The sequence below is a fragment of the Rousettus aegyptiacus genome, unplaced genomic scaffold (assembly GCF_014176215.1).
Source record: "Rousettus aegyptiacus isolate mRouAeg1 unplaced genomic scaffold, mRouAeg1.p scaffold_m13_p_9, whole genome shotgun sequence".
In the NCBI taxonomy this organism is placed as follows: Eukaryota; Metazoa; Chordata; class Mammalia; order Chiroptera; family Pteropodidae; genus Rousettus; species Rousettus aegyptiacus.
The window spans coordinates 18,172,004-18,190,592 of record NW_023416312.1 but is presented as its reverse complement, the minus strand read 5'-3'; the positions used below and the strand labels follow the sequence as shown (position 1 = coordinate 18,190,592).

The window sequence follows — 18,589 nt, the reverse complement described above, 5'->3', positions numbered from 1 at the left end:
CACCTAAGCTTATTATACTTTCGATATTAATTTATGAGTATTAGATCATTGTAAATATAAAGTTTCTAATTTCAAATTACAATTCTAGCGGAGTGGCTTTAAATTCTACACTCTCTGCCAGATGACCCATAAAAATTGCTGCCTGGACCATTTCAGTAGCATATTAGTTAGTCTCTCAGTCTCTAATCTTTTTCTGCTTTAGGCCATTACCTATATAATACCATAATTCATGTTTGAAAATGACAGATCTGAGCTTGTCATTCTTCTGCTCATAAAATCCCATTTTCCTACTAAATAAAATCTAGCTTTCTATGCCTAGCCTTTATGGGTTTCCAAAATGTGTTCTGTACTCATGATCAAGCTACCCTCCGCTTACACCAAACTTGGGAACACATGTTCCTGAACCACAAAAAAGATTTACTCCATTTTTGTATACCGGAAAAGTCAATTGGCTTAGTAGTTCTACATAGTTTGTACTAAGAGTTTATTGGTAATGACTGTGTGTTCAACTACTTTTTTTCAGTTTTCCGTAGTCCTAGGCTCTAAAGATGACCTTTCCTTGAAACTGGCTTATATTTCAAATATAAAGTGACACATTTATCATAAAACTTGTAATTTATTTTCTAGTTTTGACTGGAGAGTAATATTTTTTCACTTTTTTAGTAAAACTAAAATATATTACTTGGCTAGCATTCTGTAGTTACACAGACTTTGAGGTGACACAAACTGTTAAACTATTTGTCCACTCTATCACTCCCAAAAGACATGCTTTATCCTGGATGACCTGATGCAACCAAATTTAATTGACTTAAACCAACAGGTAAAGCGCAATCTCTTGTTACTGCATTAGCTAGGGTAACACGGTTGCTGTAACATGTAAACACATGTGGGGATATATTAGTGGATTAAAAAAATAGTTTATATGTTGCCCAGGTATAAGTCCTATGCAGGTGTTCCTTGTTGGTGACTAATATTTGTCCAGGGACAGTTCAGAAATGTATCTCCTCTTACTGTGATTGCACCTTTTCCAAGGGCCGTGTCATCATTCTTTTGCATCTAGCCAGTGAGGAGTAGAAGAGAGGCTAGAAAAGCCACAGTAGTTTCTTAAAAGCTTTGTTGTAATAAGTGATGCACATCAGCCCCTTTCACTTTCCAATGGAGAAAACAGGCACATGGCCACACCTAAATACAAGTAAAATGTGGTGCCTTGCTGAGAAGCTGCTTCTAAGTGAGAGTTCCCTACACTATAACATAGAGAGAGCATTTGCTTTGTCTGATTACCTGTTTCTGACATAGTTAATGGACTACCAGCTTAAAAGGTAAAACTATCTATTGGTCTTATAAATAGGAGATAAGGCTTAATTACCTGAATAAATAAGAGGAAAATATGTGCCAAAGTCAATTCTACATTAAGAAAAGTATGGTAAAATGTGGTCGTAATTCCAAAAATGAATCAAAGTCAGGAAATTTCATGGAGCCTTAATACACAATAAGTACAAAATATGATAAAATCTTGTGAATTTTGTTGATTTAAAAAAATATTGTGATAACCATGCTGATTTGTTTCACAACATATGAATAGGAAATTAAATGCTAACAATCATATTTTGCTGACAAATGTTCAGTTTGAGCCAGAGAGACCAAATACTTGTCTTGGTGACAATTTGGCATAAAACTTTATGCAGTCCAAGACTGAGCAAAGATCAGATAAAAAATATATAGCAGTTTTAATCAGTTTTTTTTTCTCACTGTCACGATATTGAGATTCCTCCCCAAACAGTTCCAGGAATAAATAGTTCTATTCCCAAAATTCTAAAGGCAGAATCAACAAATTTTCTGAGTGTCTGCCATAGTAGGAAGTATTTACAAGATAGAATATTCATCTTTAAAATTTCATTCATCTTTTTTCTTTCATTTGCTATAAATATAATTAATATAGTATCATCAAAAGACATTCTATTATAATGCATTGACTTTCTTAGTTTTATTTAAACATCATTATGTAAATTTGATTGTAATATTATATTTAATAAGTTGTTAGTTCATAGTTAAAAAAGGAATACAATTATTTTTATGTAATTCTTATGAGACACTCAAATAACAGTATATTTATACCTTTGTCAATATTTAAACATGCATAAAATAACACATTCTTTAACATGACATTTTGCAATCACCCCAAAACATACACAGAAAGACAGACACATAGTTTTTTGTATGTGTCTGTAAGCATCATATTTTTATATAACTTATAATATGTGTATATATGTACATATATGTGTCAATTATGTACATATATGTGTCTGAATTAATTTGTTTTTAAGTAGCATTGCTTCCTGTGACAATAACAACTCATATTTGTAATAATACATTATAAAATGCTTATTATAATCCTCACAAAAATTCTACTGGTAAAATAGTGTTAGCTTCATATTCCATATGAGAAAACTTGGGTTCCAAGTGATTAGATATTTTGTTCCTGATTAAACACCATGTGGAATTAAACCCAGCTTGCTGCAAACTTTTCTGGCTATACTACATCAGACTGCCTCTTAAAAATCAGGGATGAGAAATAGTCTGATAGTCCACATTGAATGTGAGCATCAGAATTGAGAATATGAGCCTAGAAAAAAAAAAGTATGTCTAATGACACTCAATAGAATTTAGAATCAAAAGAAACTAAGTGTTTTGATCAGCCAAAGTTTGGAGAATATGATCCTCCATAACATGGAGAGTCATCCTGTTTTTTTTTTTTTTTTTTTTGTGAAGAATTAAATTCATAAAATGAAGTATATAAAGAAAATATAACAAAACAGATAGCATGGAACAATCTTGTGCCAACTGGCTATAAGTTGGAAATTTTACTTGTTTTCTACATCTCTTTTCTAAATTGTACATTAGGGTTCCCTTTCAATGGTTACTTTTTTTTTTGGAAGAGAAATCTAAGTATGCAAGTGCATGCACCAAAAACTTTCTAAATGTCTTTTCCTTCCATTAATGTGACATTACTAATTCATGATGAAGATATTTTATTTTAATGTTAGTGCTGTTGCTTTTGGTTGGGAGCCAGGTGAATTTAATCATATTACTATGCCTATAATATAGAGTAGTTTTGTTTAATGATATGTATTAATGTGGCAGTGGATAGCTCTAATTGAGCGAGCCAGAGAAATAACTGTTGAACTTGAGAGAATTCAATCTGAAGACTTTAGAGAATTCAAACTTTTATATGCTTCTTAACTAGCATTTCAAATTATCTTCAGGAAAATCACCATTTAAAGAATGTATTAAAAAATACTGTAATCTACCCAGATGACATAATCTTAGATTTAAATAATCCTAAAAATTCCACCAAAAAACCTGTTAGAAATGATAGCAAATTTAGCAAAGTTGCAGGATATAAAATCAATGTGTAAAACTAAATTACGTTTCTATACACTAACAATAGGCAATCCAGAAGAGAAATGAAGAAAAAAATTTAAAATGACATCAAAAGTTATTTATATACTTTGGATATTAAGCCCTTATCACAGGCATTGTTTGCCCATATTTTCTCCCATTGGGATGGTTGCCTCTGGCTTGTTGATAATTTCTTTTGCTGTGCAGAGGCTTTTTAGTTTGATATTGGCCCATTCATTTATTTTTGTTTTTACTTCCCTTGCCTTTGAAGTAAAAAAAAAAATCTTTTCTAAATCCAAGGTCCATGAGTTTAGTATCTTTGTTTTCCACTGTGCAGTTTATTGTTTTATAGATCTTATATCCAGGTCCTTGATCCTTTTGAGTTATTTTTGGTGTGTGGTGATAGATAGCAGTCTAGTTTCATGGTGAGCATACAATGTAATATACATATGACATATGTATTGAACACTTGAAAATTATTTGATTTTATTAGCCAATGTCACCCCAACAATTTTAATTAAAAAAGTGGTATCAAAAAGAATCAAATATTTAGAAATTAAGCAAGAAAATAAAATATTTGTGTGCATGAAAATTGTAAAACATTACTGAAAGAAATTAAAGAAGACATAGACACCCTGTGTTCATGAATTAGAAAATTTATATTAACTTAATATTGTTAAGATGTCAATACTACTCAAAGTGATTTGTAGATGTAATGTGATTCTTATGAAAATCCAAATGACATTTTTTTTTGCAGAAACACAGAAATCTCAAAGGGTCCAGAATAGCCCAAACAATCTTGAAAAAAACAAAGCTGGAGAAATCATACTTATCTGATTTCAAAACTTACTACAAACCACAATAATCAAACAGTGTGATACTGACAAAGACAGACATATAAATATAGACAGTTCAGAAATAAACTCTAGTATATATGGTCAAGTAATTTTCAACAAGGCTTCCAAGATCATTCGATGAAGATATGACACTGTTCAACAAATGGTGTTGGGAAAACCTGATATCTACATGCAAAAGAATGAAGTTAGATCTTACATTATACTTCACACCCTTAGTATAGCTATTATTAAAAAAGAAAGACATTAAGTGTTGGCGAGGATGTGGATAAATTGGAACCCTTGTGCATCGCTGTTGTGAATGTAAGATGGCACAGCCTCTGTGGAAAACAGCATAGCAGTTCCTCAACATATTAAACATAGAATTGCCATCTGATCCAGCAATTCTACTACTTAGTATATACCCAAAAGAATCGAAAGAGGGAACTCCAACAGATGTGTATACACTCATGTTCATAGCGGCATCATTCGCAATAGCAGAAGACAGAAACAATGCAAATGTCCGTTGGCAGATGAATGGATAAAAAAAAAAAATGCAGTCTATACATACAATGGAATATTATTCAGCCTTAAAAAGGAATGAAATCCTGACATAAGCTGCAACATTGATGAAGTTTGAAGGCGTTGTGCTAAGTGAAGTAAGCCAAACACAAAAGGACAGATATTGTATGATTCCTTATTTAAGTTGCTTAAAATAGTTGCATCCAGAGAGACAGAAAATAGAATAATAGTGATTTCCAGGGGCTGGGAGAGAAAAAAGTGGGGAATTATTGTTTTATAGGTACAGAGTTTCAGTTTAAGAAGATGAAAATTTCTGGAGATGGATGGAAGTAATGGTTGAATGACAATGTGAATGTACTTAATGCCACTGAATTATACACTTAAAATTGGTTAAAATGATAAATTTTATGTTATGGGTGTTTTACCATGTTAAAAAAAAATCTATAAGTTTCCATGTAAAGTTTGAGAAAATGTTTGCATTTATACATGTTGGAGGAAGGAGTTTCAAATTGTGACTGTATAATAAAACAGTTGTTTTTGCTTGTCAATTGGATATTTATTGTCAACATGAGTACAGATTATCTTCTAATACATTTATGAGATTTTTAGCCATTTAGTTAAAAAAAGATATTTAATTTCCCTCAAAAGGAATTATATATCTTTTTCAGTGCTTACTGTAAAATTTACTAGTAACAAACACTTTATCCATTTTTAAAGTATTAATTTGTTAGTTTGAGAACTTTTTAATTCCATAGTGTACAAGTATCAAGTACAGGCAATATTCAATATTGTTTAGAATTTTTTGAACCTTGGGTCATTTTTAAAAATAATTGAACAACCACTGTTATTTTCCTTATGGAACATAATACTCTTAGTATTTCTCCTTGCTTTGGTAATAGTGAATGGAGGAGGGATGTTGGGTAGGATTTCTGAATGTTATGGAAACACTGGAAATATACCTAGATTATTCTTCTAAGAAATATTTAGGGATGCTTTTGGAAAGACTCAATAGAGACATGCGTTTATCACTATTGCTTGTTTTTAATTTGTTAATTACAATTTGAGGTAAAATTTGATTCTGAGAGATATCAAGGTAGTCACTTGAAATATAGATTTGACAATAAGGGGGTTGTTAGATAATCACTGTGCTTTGAACTAGAGTCGTCATTGTGATTGTGAATTTTTTTTTACTGTGTAGGTTGTTCATCACCTTTCTCCCTTAGTGCTTTTTAGAGTGTGATCAGTTATTACTGTAGTGATTTATCAGTCTAGTAGTAATTTATCATAGGCTGACAAGTGCCAAAATTCATCCTCACATATGTATCCACTGAAGCAGACAAACACTATTTTCATCTCTGAATCTATGTACAGTTGATTGTGATATATTATTTTGGCCTGCAAGGTCACAGGCAAATTATATTTAATCACTGCTTCAAATTAAAACATAATTGTAAATATTTTTGCATTTTTGCATGTGTTTAAATCAGTGTAATAATCTAGTAGACTTTATATTCAAGATATTGAGCTCATATTTAGGAAGTCAAATATTAAAATGAAGAAGATTTTAAAATGTATATATAAATTATCATTGCCTTATATTAATTACCTTAAAATATTTTTGAATGAAGAAGATTAATTTGCATGATCATTATATAAATGGCCCTATTAATACAAGGGAAATAATGTCAAGAGATCATTTCTAGTTCAAGTCAATTATGCTACTTTTTAATTGAAAAATAAAAGCTGTTCATTGTGTACAGAGGTGGCACTCCTGACATATCATATAAATGACCCCATTAATGCAAGAAAAATAAGGTCAAGAGAGATGTTTTTACTGAAGTCAATTATCCTACATTTTAATTGAAAAATAAAAGCTGCTTTTATTCAAAGGGAGCACTGCTGACATTCCATCATATTCCATAGCCTCCTGATATTGCAGAAACAACCTAACCAATCTCTCAGTTCACCACATTATACGAAATTATCTTTTTACCACACGAATCAGGTCATGTCTTCCCTATTTACCACTCTTCACTTAGGAAAAAGTCCAAACATTGAATGCAGCCAAAAAAGCCCTATGTGATCTGGTCCCTGCCTACTTCTTGACCTCACCTTATACACGTCTCTCAACTTCACTACAGTAATGCTTGTTCTTGCCTCAGTTCTCTTCACTTGTCATTTCTACTTGCTGGAATGTTCCCTCCCTTCATATGGCTGACTCTTTCATGCCATTCAGTCTCATTGAGAGGTCTCATTTTCAGAGGAATCCTTCCCAGACTACCCTATCTAAAGCAGCTCTCCTGATTCCCCCTCCCAGTCATTCTCCCATTTGCTTTCCTTGTTTTCTTCACAGTCATCATAATCTGAAATTATCTTGTTTGGTTGCCTAATTTCTTCCATTTGCTTCTGTAACTAGGACTTTTTGTGTTTGGGACTTTCTCCATTGGCTTCATTACTGTAGGGTCAGTAACTAGAACAGTGCTTAGCCATGGTCAGTGATCAATATTTGTGGAAATGATAAATAAATGAATAGCCATGGTACAGCTATATAGTGTTTTATTTAATATGATTATAGGCTGATGGTTAGGGTCTTATTTTTCTTGCTTGGTTAAGCCAATGACAAACTCTTGCAGGACAACTGATCAGGTTGGGCATGTGAGGAGATAGTATAGAAGACATTACAAACTGCTGATGTGAAGTCTGGAAGAAACTGAAAGATGTGTTTCATAAGGCCTACACTTCATTACAAATCTGGGTCAATGTCCTTTCTCTGCAGATCTGGCAGCCCTGGGACTACATCCTGCAGTGACTTCATCCTGCTAGTGCCGAATAGTGAAAGGGCATACTTCAGTTTGTCACAGTCCTCACCATTCACACAATTTATGTAACTCCATTTATAAACCCTGTCACTCCAGTCATATGTGGAATCTGACTTTGAGATCCCACATAGAAATTATGTATCAGACACATTTAAAACCATCATCTTTGTTGTGTATGTGTGTGTAAATGATCTTGGGTGTTTTCTTGGAAGCAAATCTACCAATATCTTAAAGGAATCCATGATGATAATAAAGACTAAAAGTCCTCAGACTAGATATGATTGTAGAATTTCTTTCTGTTCTACGAAGTGTAATTTTGAGACTTCTGAGTGTCTCTTTCTTTTAAACTTCTGTGAAGGGTGTAAAGGATATATCCCTGCATGAGTAGATTATATACCAGGGTTTAGTCCAGAGTCTGATATTCAGTAGCTGTTTCTTTAAGAAATCTCCAGAGAGACCAAATAGGTTCATGGTAAGAGATGGAATTAAACAGACCCTGAAGGGGAAATAAAAGTAAAAAAAAAAAAAGGCAACAATATGAAAGTCACAGGGAGAAATGAGACTTGTAAATAACTCTGATATAAGTTGATGACTTAAGTGTATTCCAAAGAAAGAGATGAAAGAAAAAAAGCATTGCAATCAGTTGGATGACAGAAATAATGCCTGGAGAGCATGACATTTGTGCTACATTTTAGAGAAGGTTTTTGATAGGCAGAAAAAGGGAAAAATGACCTTCTAGGTAAAATAGCAGCAGGGAAAAGCACCAATAAAAGAAGAAACAAGGGTAAGGCATATTGAGAGGATAACAATCTAATTTGTTGAGGTCAAAAAAATAGTAATATCAGATGTTATTGTATTTGCATTGAATTTATGTATGAGATGTCATTAGATGAAAAAGCATGCATGTAAACCATAATAGATTCTGTCAAATTATTTTCCAAAATGATCGTAATGATTCTCGTCCTTGACATCAAAAAAGGAAGTATCCATTTCGAACCCTTGAAAATAACTTGAATATATTTCGCAGTATACCATTCTGTTTCTTCTTCCTATAACCATAATTTAGAAGTTATTCTCACTGATTAATTTATTTACTAAATATTTATTGAGTACTTACTCTGTGTCAAGGCTCTAATTGGCACTGGGGAACCAAATAGATGGTCTAATCTCAAAATATATATATATATACAAGATAATGGGAGAAATACGCAGTTCCTCTAAAATCTGGACATTTCCATCTGTCTTCTGTCTTCCATACAGCTTGCAGCCATGAGAAATTTACTCTCTGTGGCCACTCAGTAGGAGAAATGTTTGCACTCAGAGGTGCGGAAGGCAGAGTAGGCTTTGGGGATCTCAGATTTCTCCTGAGGATTTTGAGATAGTAACAAGTCTGACAATTGAATAATTCTGTTAAACACTATGTGATTTCATTTTACTCACTATTAAGTAGAATATGTCCCTTTTTAACAGAAGGTATTTTAGGAGCAAAAGGTTCTGGGTTATAGTAATGTTTCTTTTACTTATTACCTAATTGATTTTAGATGTTATCTAATATATGGGTATCTATATCTCCACCCAAATATCAGGGGTATAAGAATAGTTACCTTGAGGGACTCTTGTAAGAAGTAGGAAGAATAATCAGTAAAGTGAAAAAGCATAATACAAACACGAAATACAAATATACTTTTTAAAGTGCAGTATTATTCAGCTTCTTTACTTTTAAATACATTTATTTTCCTGTTTTAGAAATTGTTTTCATAATTTGTATTTTATTTCCCAATCTATAGCTTCCTGTGGACTACTTTCTTAGTGGTAAACTATCAGAATGCATCAGAAATCTATCATATTGGCCTGCCAGTTTTTGTTATTGTTGTTGAAACCCTAGCATTTGACTTACATATGATCCAGTAATCAGCATGAAATTTATCAAGTTCAAGCTTATATTTTCTGCAGTCATAGCTCTCTCTCTTTTTTAATTTACTCCATACAAATGTGCTTTATTTTTAAAACTCTTTTCCATAATTTTAATTTTTAAATTTATTTTTTATTTTATTAAATTTATTGAGGTGATACTGGTTAATAAAATATATAGGTCTCAAGTGTACAGTTCAATAATACATCATGTGTATTGCTCTCTGAAACTTGCACAAAGGAATTTGAAACATTGTATATCTAAATTTTTTCAGGTACCAGTAGATATATAACCTACAAATGTATAGAAAGTAAACAAATTCCTAAAGAATCAGTTTGAGGAATGATGAATTCATTCTGTTGCATTCTTTTAATGGAGATGGTAGACAAATTAATGTAAGGCATAAAAAGAACAAGAGATACTGCAGTAACTGTCCCCTACCTTACCATTGCTTCCAGGTATGCTCCACACTGGTTGCCAGTACAAAGATTAAGAGAGGAATGAAAAGGAGAAAGTGCTCCATGAAATCAGAATAAACATAATATAAAAATGTATCTAACTGAGAAAGGGGAATGAGAAAGAGAACAGTAAATCTTCTAGAGTCCTTTCTTTCTTACTTTCATGTTCTGTCTAAAAGATTAATCATTCAGTGACTGATTACTTGTTTAGTATTTTGCCAGGGGACCATAAAGATCGGAAGTTATATTTTCCTCCAAGGACTTTTGAGTGTAACTTGGGAGTCGGGACTAACAAAAATAAAACTAAATATGAAGTAGAGCATTTCATTTTATATTGTATGAGTGCTGTAGAAATCTATGAGAGAACTCAACGAGGGCTGCAATGGAAAATAGAAAAAAACTAAGCCAGAAGTAGGAGCTGTACTGAAACTTACAGCTGTTTAGAATGGGATGAGATAAGTGGCTGTAGTTGGGGTAACATTCCTGGGTGCAAAAAAGATGAGACGATGTTTAAAAGTGTCAAAGAGAGATAGATAACCATAGGCAAACTTGCTGGTTGAATAAAAGAGGGTAGTTTTAATTTAGCTTTTTTATTTTTTTATTGTCTGTTTGAACACCTGTTTGGGCCCATTGATAAGCTGGGAGATACAGAGGGGGTGCAGAGCTCATGGCCCTTACTCTTGGTAGTTTTGATCCTGCTAAAAGCAATAATAGTCAACCCTTATTGAGACCTTAATGTGTTTCAGGCACCGTGTTGAACTTTCACTTATCTCTTGTAATCATTGGGATACCTGTGTTAGGGAAGGATGAAGAATAGTAAATGGGGAATTTATCTGATTCCCAATTTTGAGATTCCTATCTTGATGTACTGACACTTAAAGAGCTTGTTATATAATTACAGGAGTCCAAGAGGCTAGGCCATTGTATAACAATTAGTCAACCGCCATAGGGTGAACATATATTTTGTCAAGTGCATACGTTATAACATATAACTTGGATGATTGGGAGAAAGCTGAATTCTCAAAGGTCATGGAAGACAAGCCTGTAGAGAGGTAGAACGGAATATGGAATAAAAGGTAATGATCAGTAGCAAACTACAAGGAGCAGAGAGACCTGAGTTTAAATGCTCCCTCTCCTGTCTGGAGCTGTGTGCACTTGGGGAGGCTGTGTCACCTCATCTCTCTGAATGCCAGTTTTCTCATCTGCATTATGGATGTGATTATAAGACCTATATAACTTCTATAATTTATATAGGTATGATTATAGGACCTACATAACTTATTTTTACATCCAACTCTACACTGATCTCTAAAGTTAAAGAGTTAAAAGGCATAGCCATTGCCCTGTAAGAGCTCACAGTTCAAGTGACAGAGATAGTTAAGAGTCTCAGTTTGAGTTTCCTCCACTTCAAATCATGATACATAGCCTTCATTGCTGGTAGTTTATTTAAAAGCAAACTCAGGTATATGAGAGCTGCTAAATTTAGATAAGGTAGGAGGAAACGCTGGTAAAGAGAACGTTATGGAGCTGATTACTATTAACTGAACCTCAGCTCTGTCAGGCACCCTCTGAGGAAACTTGTAGAATTCCACTCAGCAGTGTGCTTCAAAAGGACAATTTGTCTTTCTCCCTTCTCCTTCTGCCAGCTAAGGAAGGGTAACTTCCTGGACATTAACCCTTTTGCTTCTTGGTCCTGAAGCAGAAAACAGGAGCTGCAGCTGAAATTAAAGATGATTTGAGGGATGTGGTGTGAGACACGCACAAAGAAGCTGTTATTTAAAATAAACATGCAAAAAAAAAAGAATCAAAAGGCAGAGAGATGATGAGAAAGTAGGAACAGAACACATTCTGGAGGGTCTTGAAAGCTGGGTTAAAATGTGTGGGATGTGTATGTTTTAACATTTTCTCCTGTGTTTGCTGAATCAGATGACTTGTTAAGATGGTTAACTTTTTACTCTAGGAGTTGAAATTGTGAATCGTAGGAAGTTTCATGATAATGAGGACTGGTTTGGTCCTGACGATGCCTCCGTGTAATCAATAATTTATTGCCTGATTTCAAATCCAATGAACGTTTGTTGTAGCAACATAATGCTTGTTGCTTTCCATCAGATTCTCTCCCATGCTGTCTTGGGTCACTTAGTCATAAATATAAAGTTGGAAAAATGTAGATGGGACGCAGTACCACACGTATTTTGATATATGCTTGATCGTATCCATAGGCACAGTCCTGCTTTCTTATAGGTATCTTGGAGTGCTTTCTGTCAAGGCTTTCTCCAGTTATCAGAAGATTAAATGTTGTGTTAGTGATTGTCCTTGAAACATCTATGAATTTATTCATTCATCTCACAACTTGAACCACAAGGGGAATAGTATTATTTGTGTTTTCCTGATGACCTTTGTAAACCAAGCGAATAAGACCTATAATACTGGAATTATGTCAACTTGCCCATAGGGTTATTTGAATATTTGAAGACTTTATTTTTTTGGTTTGTTTGTTTGTTTGTTTATTATGGTAACATCAGTTAACAAAATCTAATAAGTTTCAGCTGTATACTTTAACAGTAGGCATATATATGTTTACACTGTGTGTTCATCTCCCATAGTTAGATTTCTTTCTGTCACCACATATTTGACCCCCTTTACCCCGTCTACCTCCCTCCTACCCTCTGGTGAATATTTGAAGATTTTTATTGGCCTCTTATAATCTTTGTATGCATTTGGTTTTTAATGACTTCACTGCTTGTAAAAAATCACATTCAACTATAAATTTTTCTCTTTCTGACCCACTAGACATTCACATTTAGCTTTGTGCACTTTGTCATTGTATAAGCAAGTATAAAGTAATGGAATTTACGATTTAATAAGAAAACAAGCATTGAAGCTGCTGAAATATGATGTTCTCAGCTTTATTTCTGCTGTGAAAAGTCTAGATTACTGTTTAGGAAATATTTTAAAACTTTTTCTTTCTAATCAGGACTGAATTTCTTGTCAAGTCAATATAGTGAGATAATTCTTCTATGGATCAAATGGATTTTAATAATAGTTACTTAATCTGAAAATGTTACTAAAATTTAATTTATACACTTAGTATATAAAAAATGTATTCAGTGAAAAACAAAGCCAATAGCCATAGAACATTAATAAGCTATTGGAATTTCTTTAGTCACTGCAACTGAATGATAGGTAGTAAGACCATTAATATTTGTAATAACAATTGCATTCTTCTTTTCCCTAGATTAAGCTAGCTGATTACATTGCACGAAGAAAAATTAATTAATTTTCTCCAGTAGAGCAATTAATGTGGCATGAGTGTAACCTATACCCTCTTTTCCTCTGTAGCCAACTTATTTGCAGTCACTCTTCCTTTAAATACATAACATTTTCGTGATCATTTCCCAACTCAGAAAAATGTTTAAGTTGCTAATAGTACTTAGTATAGTGCTAAGGATAAAAAAGTGTTATAAAATTCAATTCATAGTTATTTTTATGACTTTAAATTTAACTAATATTTTATACTCAGCAATCAAAGGACTACATATTATTTTTAAACTTTTTGTAATTAAGAATTAACTAGCAATATTCAATATAATTGTGTTATAAAACATTTATTGCTCATCAAAGAGCATCTATTGTTGTTCTTAAGCGCTATGGGATTTAGTTTGAGTAGATATATTATCTGCCCTCAGGGAGCTTCCATCTATTAGAATTCAGAAGACATTTCGAAGACTGAACTGAAAAGATTTAGAATATAGCTCTGAATGAATGGAAATATTTACTTTTATTTTAAAAGGAGTGTGTGTTCACTTCCATATTCTCCTTTAAAATGAAGGTTTACTCATGTTACATTATTTTTTTCCTCTTCTATAATGATCTTCTGAAGACAAAATTTTTAGAATAGAGAATTCTTCTCTAGTTGAGACCTTAGTTAACTATACCTATTGGTGGCTTAATAAAGGAAGATTTTTCCTACCCAATTTTTCCCTCCTGTCAAAGCTGTCCTGTCTACTCAACCCTACATGGGCTGTACGCTTTTCATTGCAAGTCAGACTCTCCTGGTCAACACCAACTAGATTTTGTTTTGGCCAAAAAATATTGAGTCCCAGAAAGATACAGATCTGAAAAGGATAGGCCCTCTATAGACATCCTGCAGAAAGAAAAAATAACCACCACATTTAGTTGCTAATATCAACATAATGAATAATTTTATTGATTACTCGTGTCCAAAGTAATATAATGTTGTGCTTCCTGAGATACCTCCATTGTATTCAGTTATACTACAGGGAGATCATTGACATACAGGAGTCTGATATCTATGGTCTAGTCCTAGATTTTTTTTAAAAAAAATAGTGATTAGTTATCTATCTTATGCCATATGCTAAACTTTCCTGAACCTTAGATTTCTTGATTTTTAAAAGAATGATGTTGACCAGGTGATTTTCAAATCAATTTGAAATTTATAATGTTCTTTTCTATACCCATCCCACTATATTGTTTATCATACCAGCTAGATGAGTTTTAAATTTAAACTTGTAGGTTAATTTGGTTTCTGCAGGAAATATAAGGAGAATATCTGCCCTAAAATGTCCTTGGCTCCAGGTAAATGCCAGTAGTATTGGACATTGGTGAAATACTATGCGAATGCATATTCTATACAACTAAATCCTTGAGAATCGATATTAGATTTACTTACAGATAAATATTCACTCACCAATGCAACAAATACTAATTGAGCTTTCATTATTGAGCTGTTTGAGGTACCTTGTATACAGAGAAAAAATAAACTGCCTTATCCTCATAGGAGACAGATTCATGGATAATTCTTCATTAGTATGAGGAGTAGGGAAAATATATGTATGCTATAGGGTGCTTCACAGGCAGGTCATGCAATGACCAAGATCCATATTGTCAGAGAAGTTTTGAAGGGATAGTGGTAATATAGCTGACATTTAAAGGAGCAGATGAATAGGCTGTTTCAGGCAGAGAAGACTTAATGTACATGTATGGAAGCCTGAAGGTAAAAGAGAATATCGGATTACTTCTGGGAAAATACTTATGAGGAAGGGTGAGCAGAAGAAGCCACAGTGATGATGGGAGCCATCTACACAATGATTTCATGACTACTTAGAAGTCTTATGGGTGGTTATTTGTCTTCTAAATCTAGTGTGTAGTTTCTATGACTTTAAAAAAAAGTAACAATAAACATAATATCAGGTAGAAATCAAACACTCATTGACCTAAATTAACAGCTTGTTCAGCAGAAATGTACATTTGTGACTGGCTTTGAGGGGCCCATCAGATTAAAGACATCATTCTTTCACCATGGTACCTATTTCTTTGGAAAAGACTTTGTTTTTTGCATAAAACAGTGACCCAGGCTCTAGGGTATTGGGGCAAGATGGTGAAATGTCATCTATACAACAGCTGGCATTGAGCTCTGTACATAGGAGAATATAATTTTTAGTAATCAAAGCACAGTGATAAGAGTCTGGGCTCTTGAGACATGCTGCCTCAGTTTGAATCCTAGCTGTACCACTTAGAAGCTTTGTGACCTTGAAGTTATACTGTGCTTCAGTTTCCTCATCTGTAACATGGTGATGATAATAGAATCCATTTGATAAAATTGTTTTGAGGATTAAATGAGTTCATATATGTAAAAGCATTCAGGAGAGTGCCTACCTGGTAGATACTAAGCTCTTGGCAACTCGCAACTGTTTTTTTTTTATTATAATTAATAAGTGATCATGGGCTTCGTTTTTCTGAATAATTGATCAATAAAGTGAATATTGTCATCAAAGAACTGATTTTCAATTCCACATATGGCACAAATCTGGGAGGGAGAATAAAATCAAGATTAAAAATTTTCATGATATGCTAAATTACTGGGTCAAAACCCACAAAATAGAATTTAACAGGGCTTAGGTATCCTTTTATCTGCTTTATTGTTGTAAGTGGTTTGTTTTTCAATGCCATCCATATACACTACATTCTAGATGATATAAAGATGAGTAAGTATTGGTTTCTCCCCTCCAGAACACTTTATCATATGCAGAGTTAAGAGCAAAAAGGGAAAATTAATGAGTATGATGAACATTCTAAAAATGCTAAATCAACAGAAATGATGCACAAGTATAGTATAGTGCGGTGCAGTGTATGGTAGTGTCAATGTAAAATGAGATGAGATGTGGAAGAAGTATACCGTCTGTTAGTGTTTATTGAGTACCTAGTATGGGCAAAGTGTTTTGTTAGGCCTTTGTGAATTTAATGAAGAAATCAGAAAATTTTTATATCTTAGTATTTAGTTTTCTTTGAGAAATACTAGCAAAATTAAGATCACATAATTAATAGTTTAATTTTAATTTTGATGCATATTATATATAAAGCAAATTTAGAGTGCTATAAAAGTAGGAAATAAGGAAGCATGATTCTACTGGGGGAATAAGATATCAGGAAAATCTTCTCTGAGCAAATGATATTTAAATGGGGATGTGAAGCATGAGTTGATAACTAGCTTCTTATATCCGAGAGAGTGGATTCACAAAGGAAGGGAATACAGGTGGGGATGAAAAGGTGTTCCTGACAGAGAGAAGTCTGAATTTGACGGCCCTGAGCCTGGATGTTAGGAAATTAAAAGAAAGCTTGAGTGACCAGAAAGCTGACAGCTAGAGGAACAATGGTATGGCATTGGGAAGCTGAGGCCCATGGTGTCCAGAGCAAGTCCTACTAAGTTTTGGTCAGCTTTAACAATAAGGAAAATCAAGGCATGACTTAGTAGGCAAAATAAATGAGAATGTTCTTTTCTATATTTTAAGTGTCTTTAATATGAATACATATAGTTGTATTCTTATTATTAAATGGTTTGCCATACATTCAAGAAGGCAAAGCATGTTGGTAAAAATCAGAGACTCTTGGAATTAGCCTGTTTCATCAGGCATGCCTTCATATATATTAATAGTAACTCAGTTTTCCACATTCCTTCTTAAATGTTGTGTTCATAACCACTTTCTCCTTCTATTCCTTCTTTACTTCCCTTCCCCATATTCATATGAGTATACCTATGTGCATATCTATGTTTCTAAAACCTGACACATGGAAGAAACACAATGCAAGTGTCTGATTTATAGCACTCTGCTATAAATTATCATATGGAATATCATGTTGTTGAAGACCAGATAGGTATTGTATACATTTCTTGATTTGTTTCTAAAATATGTAGTATTTCTCATCTTTTTTTTTAATGTAAAGAAAATTTTATTTAACTTCATACTAAACAATGAGATGTTTTTCCTCGCTTCCATTGGAATTTTATTTTAATTCACATATTAATTAAATTTAATTTTAATCAGAAGAAACTTGTATCTTTCTCAAGAGTAGATAGAGGTTGAAAATGACGGAGATGATAGTATCTTCTTGCATCTAATGACATGTTACTTTACATAGAGTTCATGATTAATATAAAAGTAGCAATATATATGGTTTTCTTCTGGTGGAAAAAAAATCCGTAACTTTTTAATGTCATAAATCACAACTAGATCAATAAATATTTATTACTGTCTTCTGTGTATGTAAAATCATACTAGATTTCATGGAATAAAAGTGAAAAATAAGGCAAGGCCCCTGTCTTTGGGATGGGTTCACAGTCATATTAAAAAAAGATCAGTGAATTGTATATAAATGCCTGTCTTGTTATGAACAAATTGTGATTTGCTGATTCAAATAACAGTTATAATACCTAATTCTTAATATCAAATCGTTTTGGTATGTGTGGTGCTAGACACAATTTGAGTTAACATTGCAAATTTGTTTTTATGATCACCATGAATATTCATAAATTCTCATTATTTAGTCAGTAATGAAATTTTGGCTATTAGTCGGTTGCCATTTCATTGTGGTTTTTTTTTTTATAGGTAAATAAATTTTTAGTTATTTTTGCTTTATTGGCTACCTCAGTTATCACACAGCCTTGGATAGATTAAATCAACTGGAACTCCAAAAACTTCTGTTTAGCCAAGATCTTCAAATACAGTCCTAAAAGTGTTAAGAACTTGAAATATTGGCCATTTGCATTTCATTTCCTTTCATTTTCTTTTCATTTTCTTAAGCAAATGCTAATAAGAAGTCTAATCTTTGCAGGCAGAAAGCAAGGGTAAAAACAGGATAATTTACAAACTGTTTAATAATCCTGTGATCAATTGAGTGTTGACCATATAAATTCTAGATAATATCATTATTATACCCAGGATAGCTGTTAAAAAGTCATAAAAGAATAAAAGAAAGAAATCTAGACATTTATTTTCTAGTTGTGTTGGAATGGAGTTCTTATCATTTCATACCATTTAGTTGGGGAGACAGAATTTTATTTAATTAAATGACTCATCGGTTGTATTGGATTCTTGCCAAATTATTTCATCACAGTTTGTCAAATGATAATTTCACCAGTGTCAGTGACAATCAAGATTATTGGACATTTGTTTTCCCTTTTCCCATCTGCCGAATCATAATTCTCAAAGGATGGATATTATGGTGATTCAATCATACCTTAGACTTTGCCTTAAATTTTCTAATCAGCCTAGTTAATTTGGAAATTATGCTCATAGTACATTAAAAAAAAACAAGCATTTTTCTTCCCCACATTGGTGTTTGGGTCCT

General features: G+C 32.9%; 1 protein-coding gene across 8 annotated transcripts in view; it reads left to right on the top strand.

The window, feature by feature from the left end:
* The window catches only part of DMD (dystrophin), a 2,254,165-nt gene that overhangs the window by 753,287 nt on the left and 1,482,289 nt on the right, over positions 1-18,589 (top strand). The window lies entirely within an intron of this gene.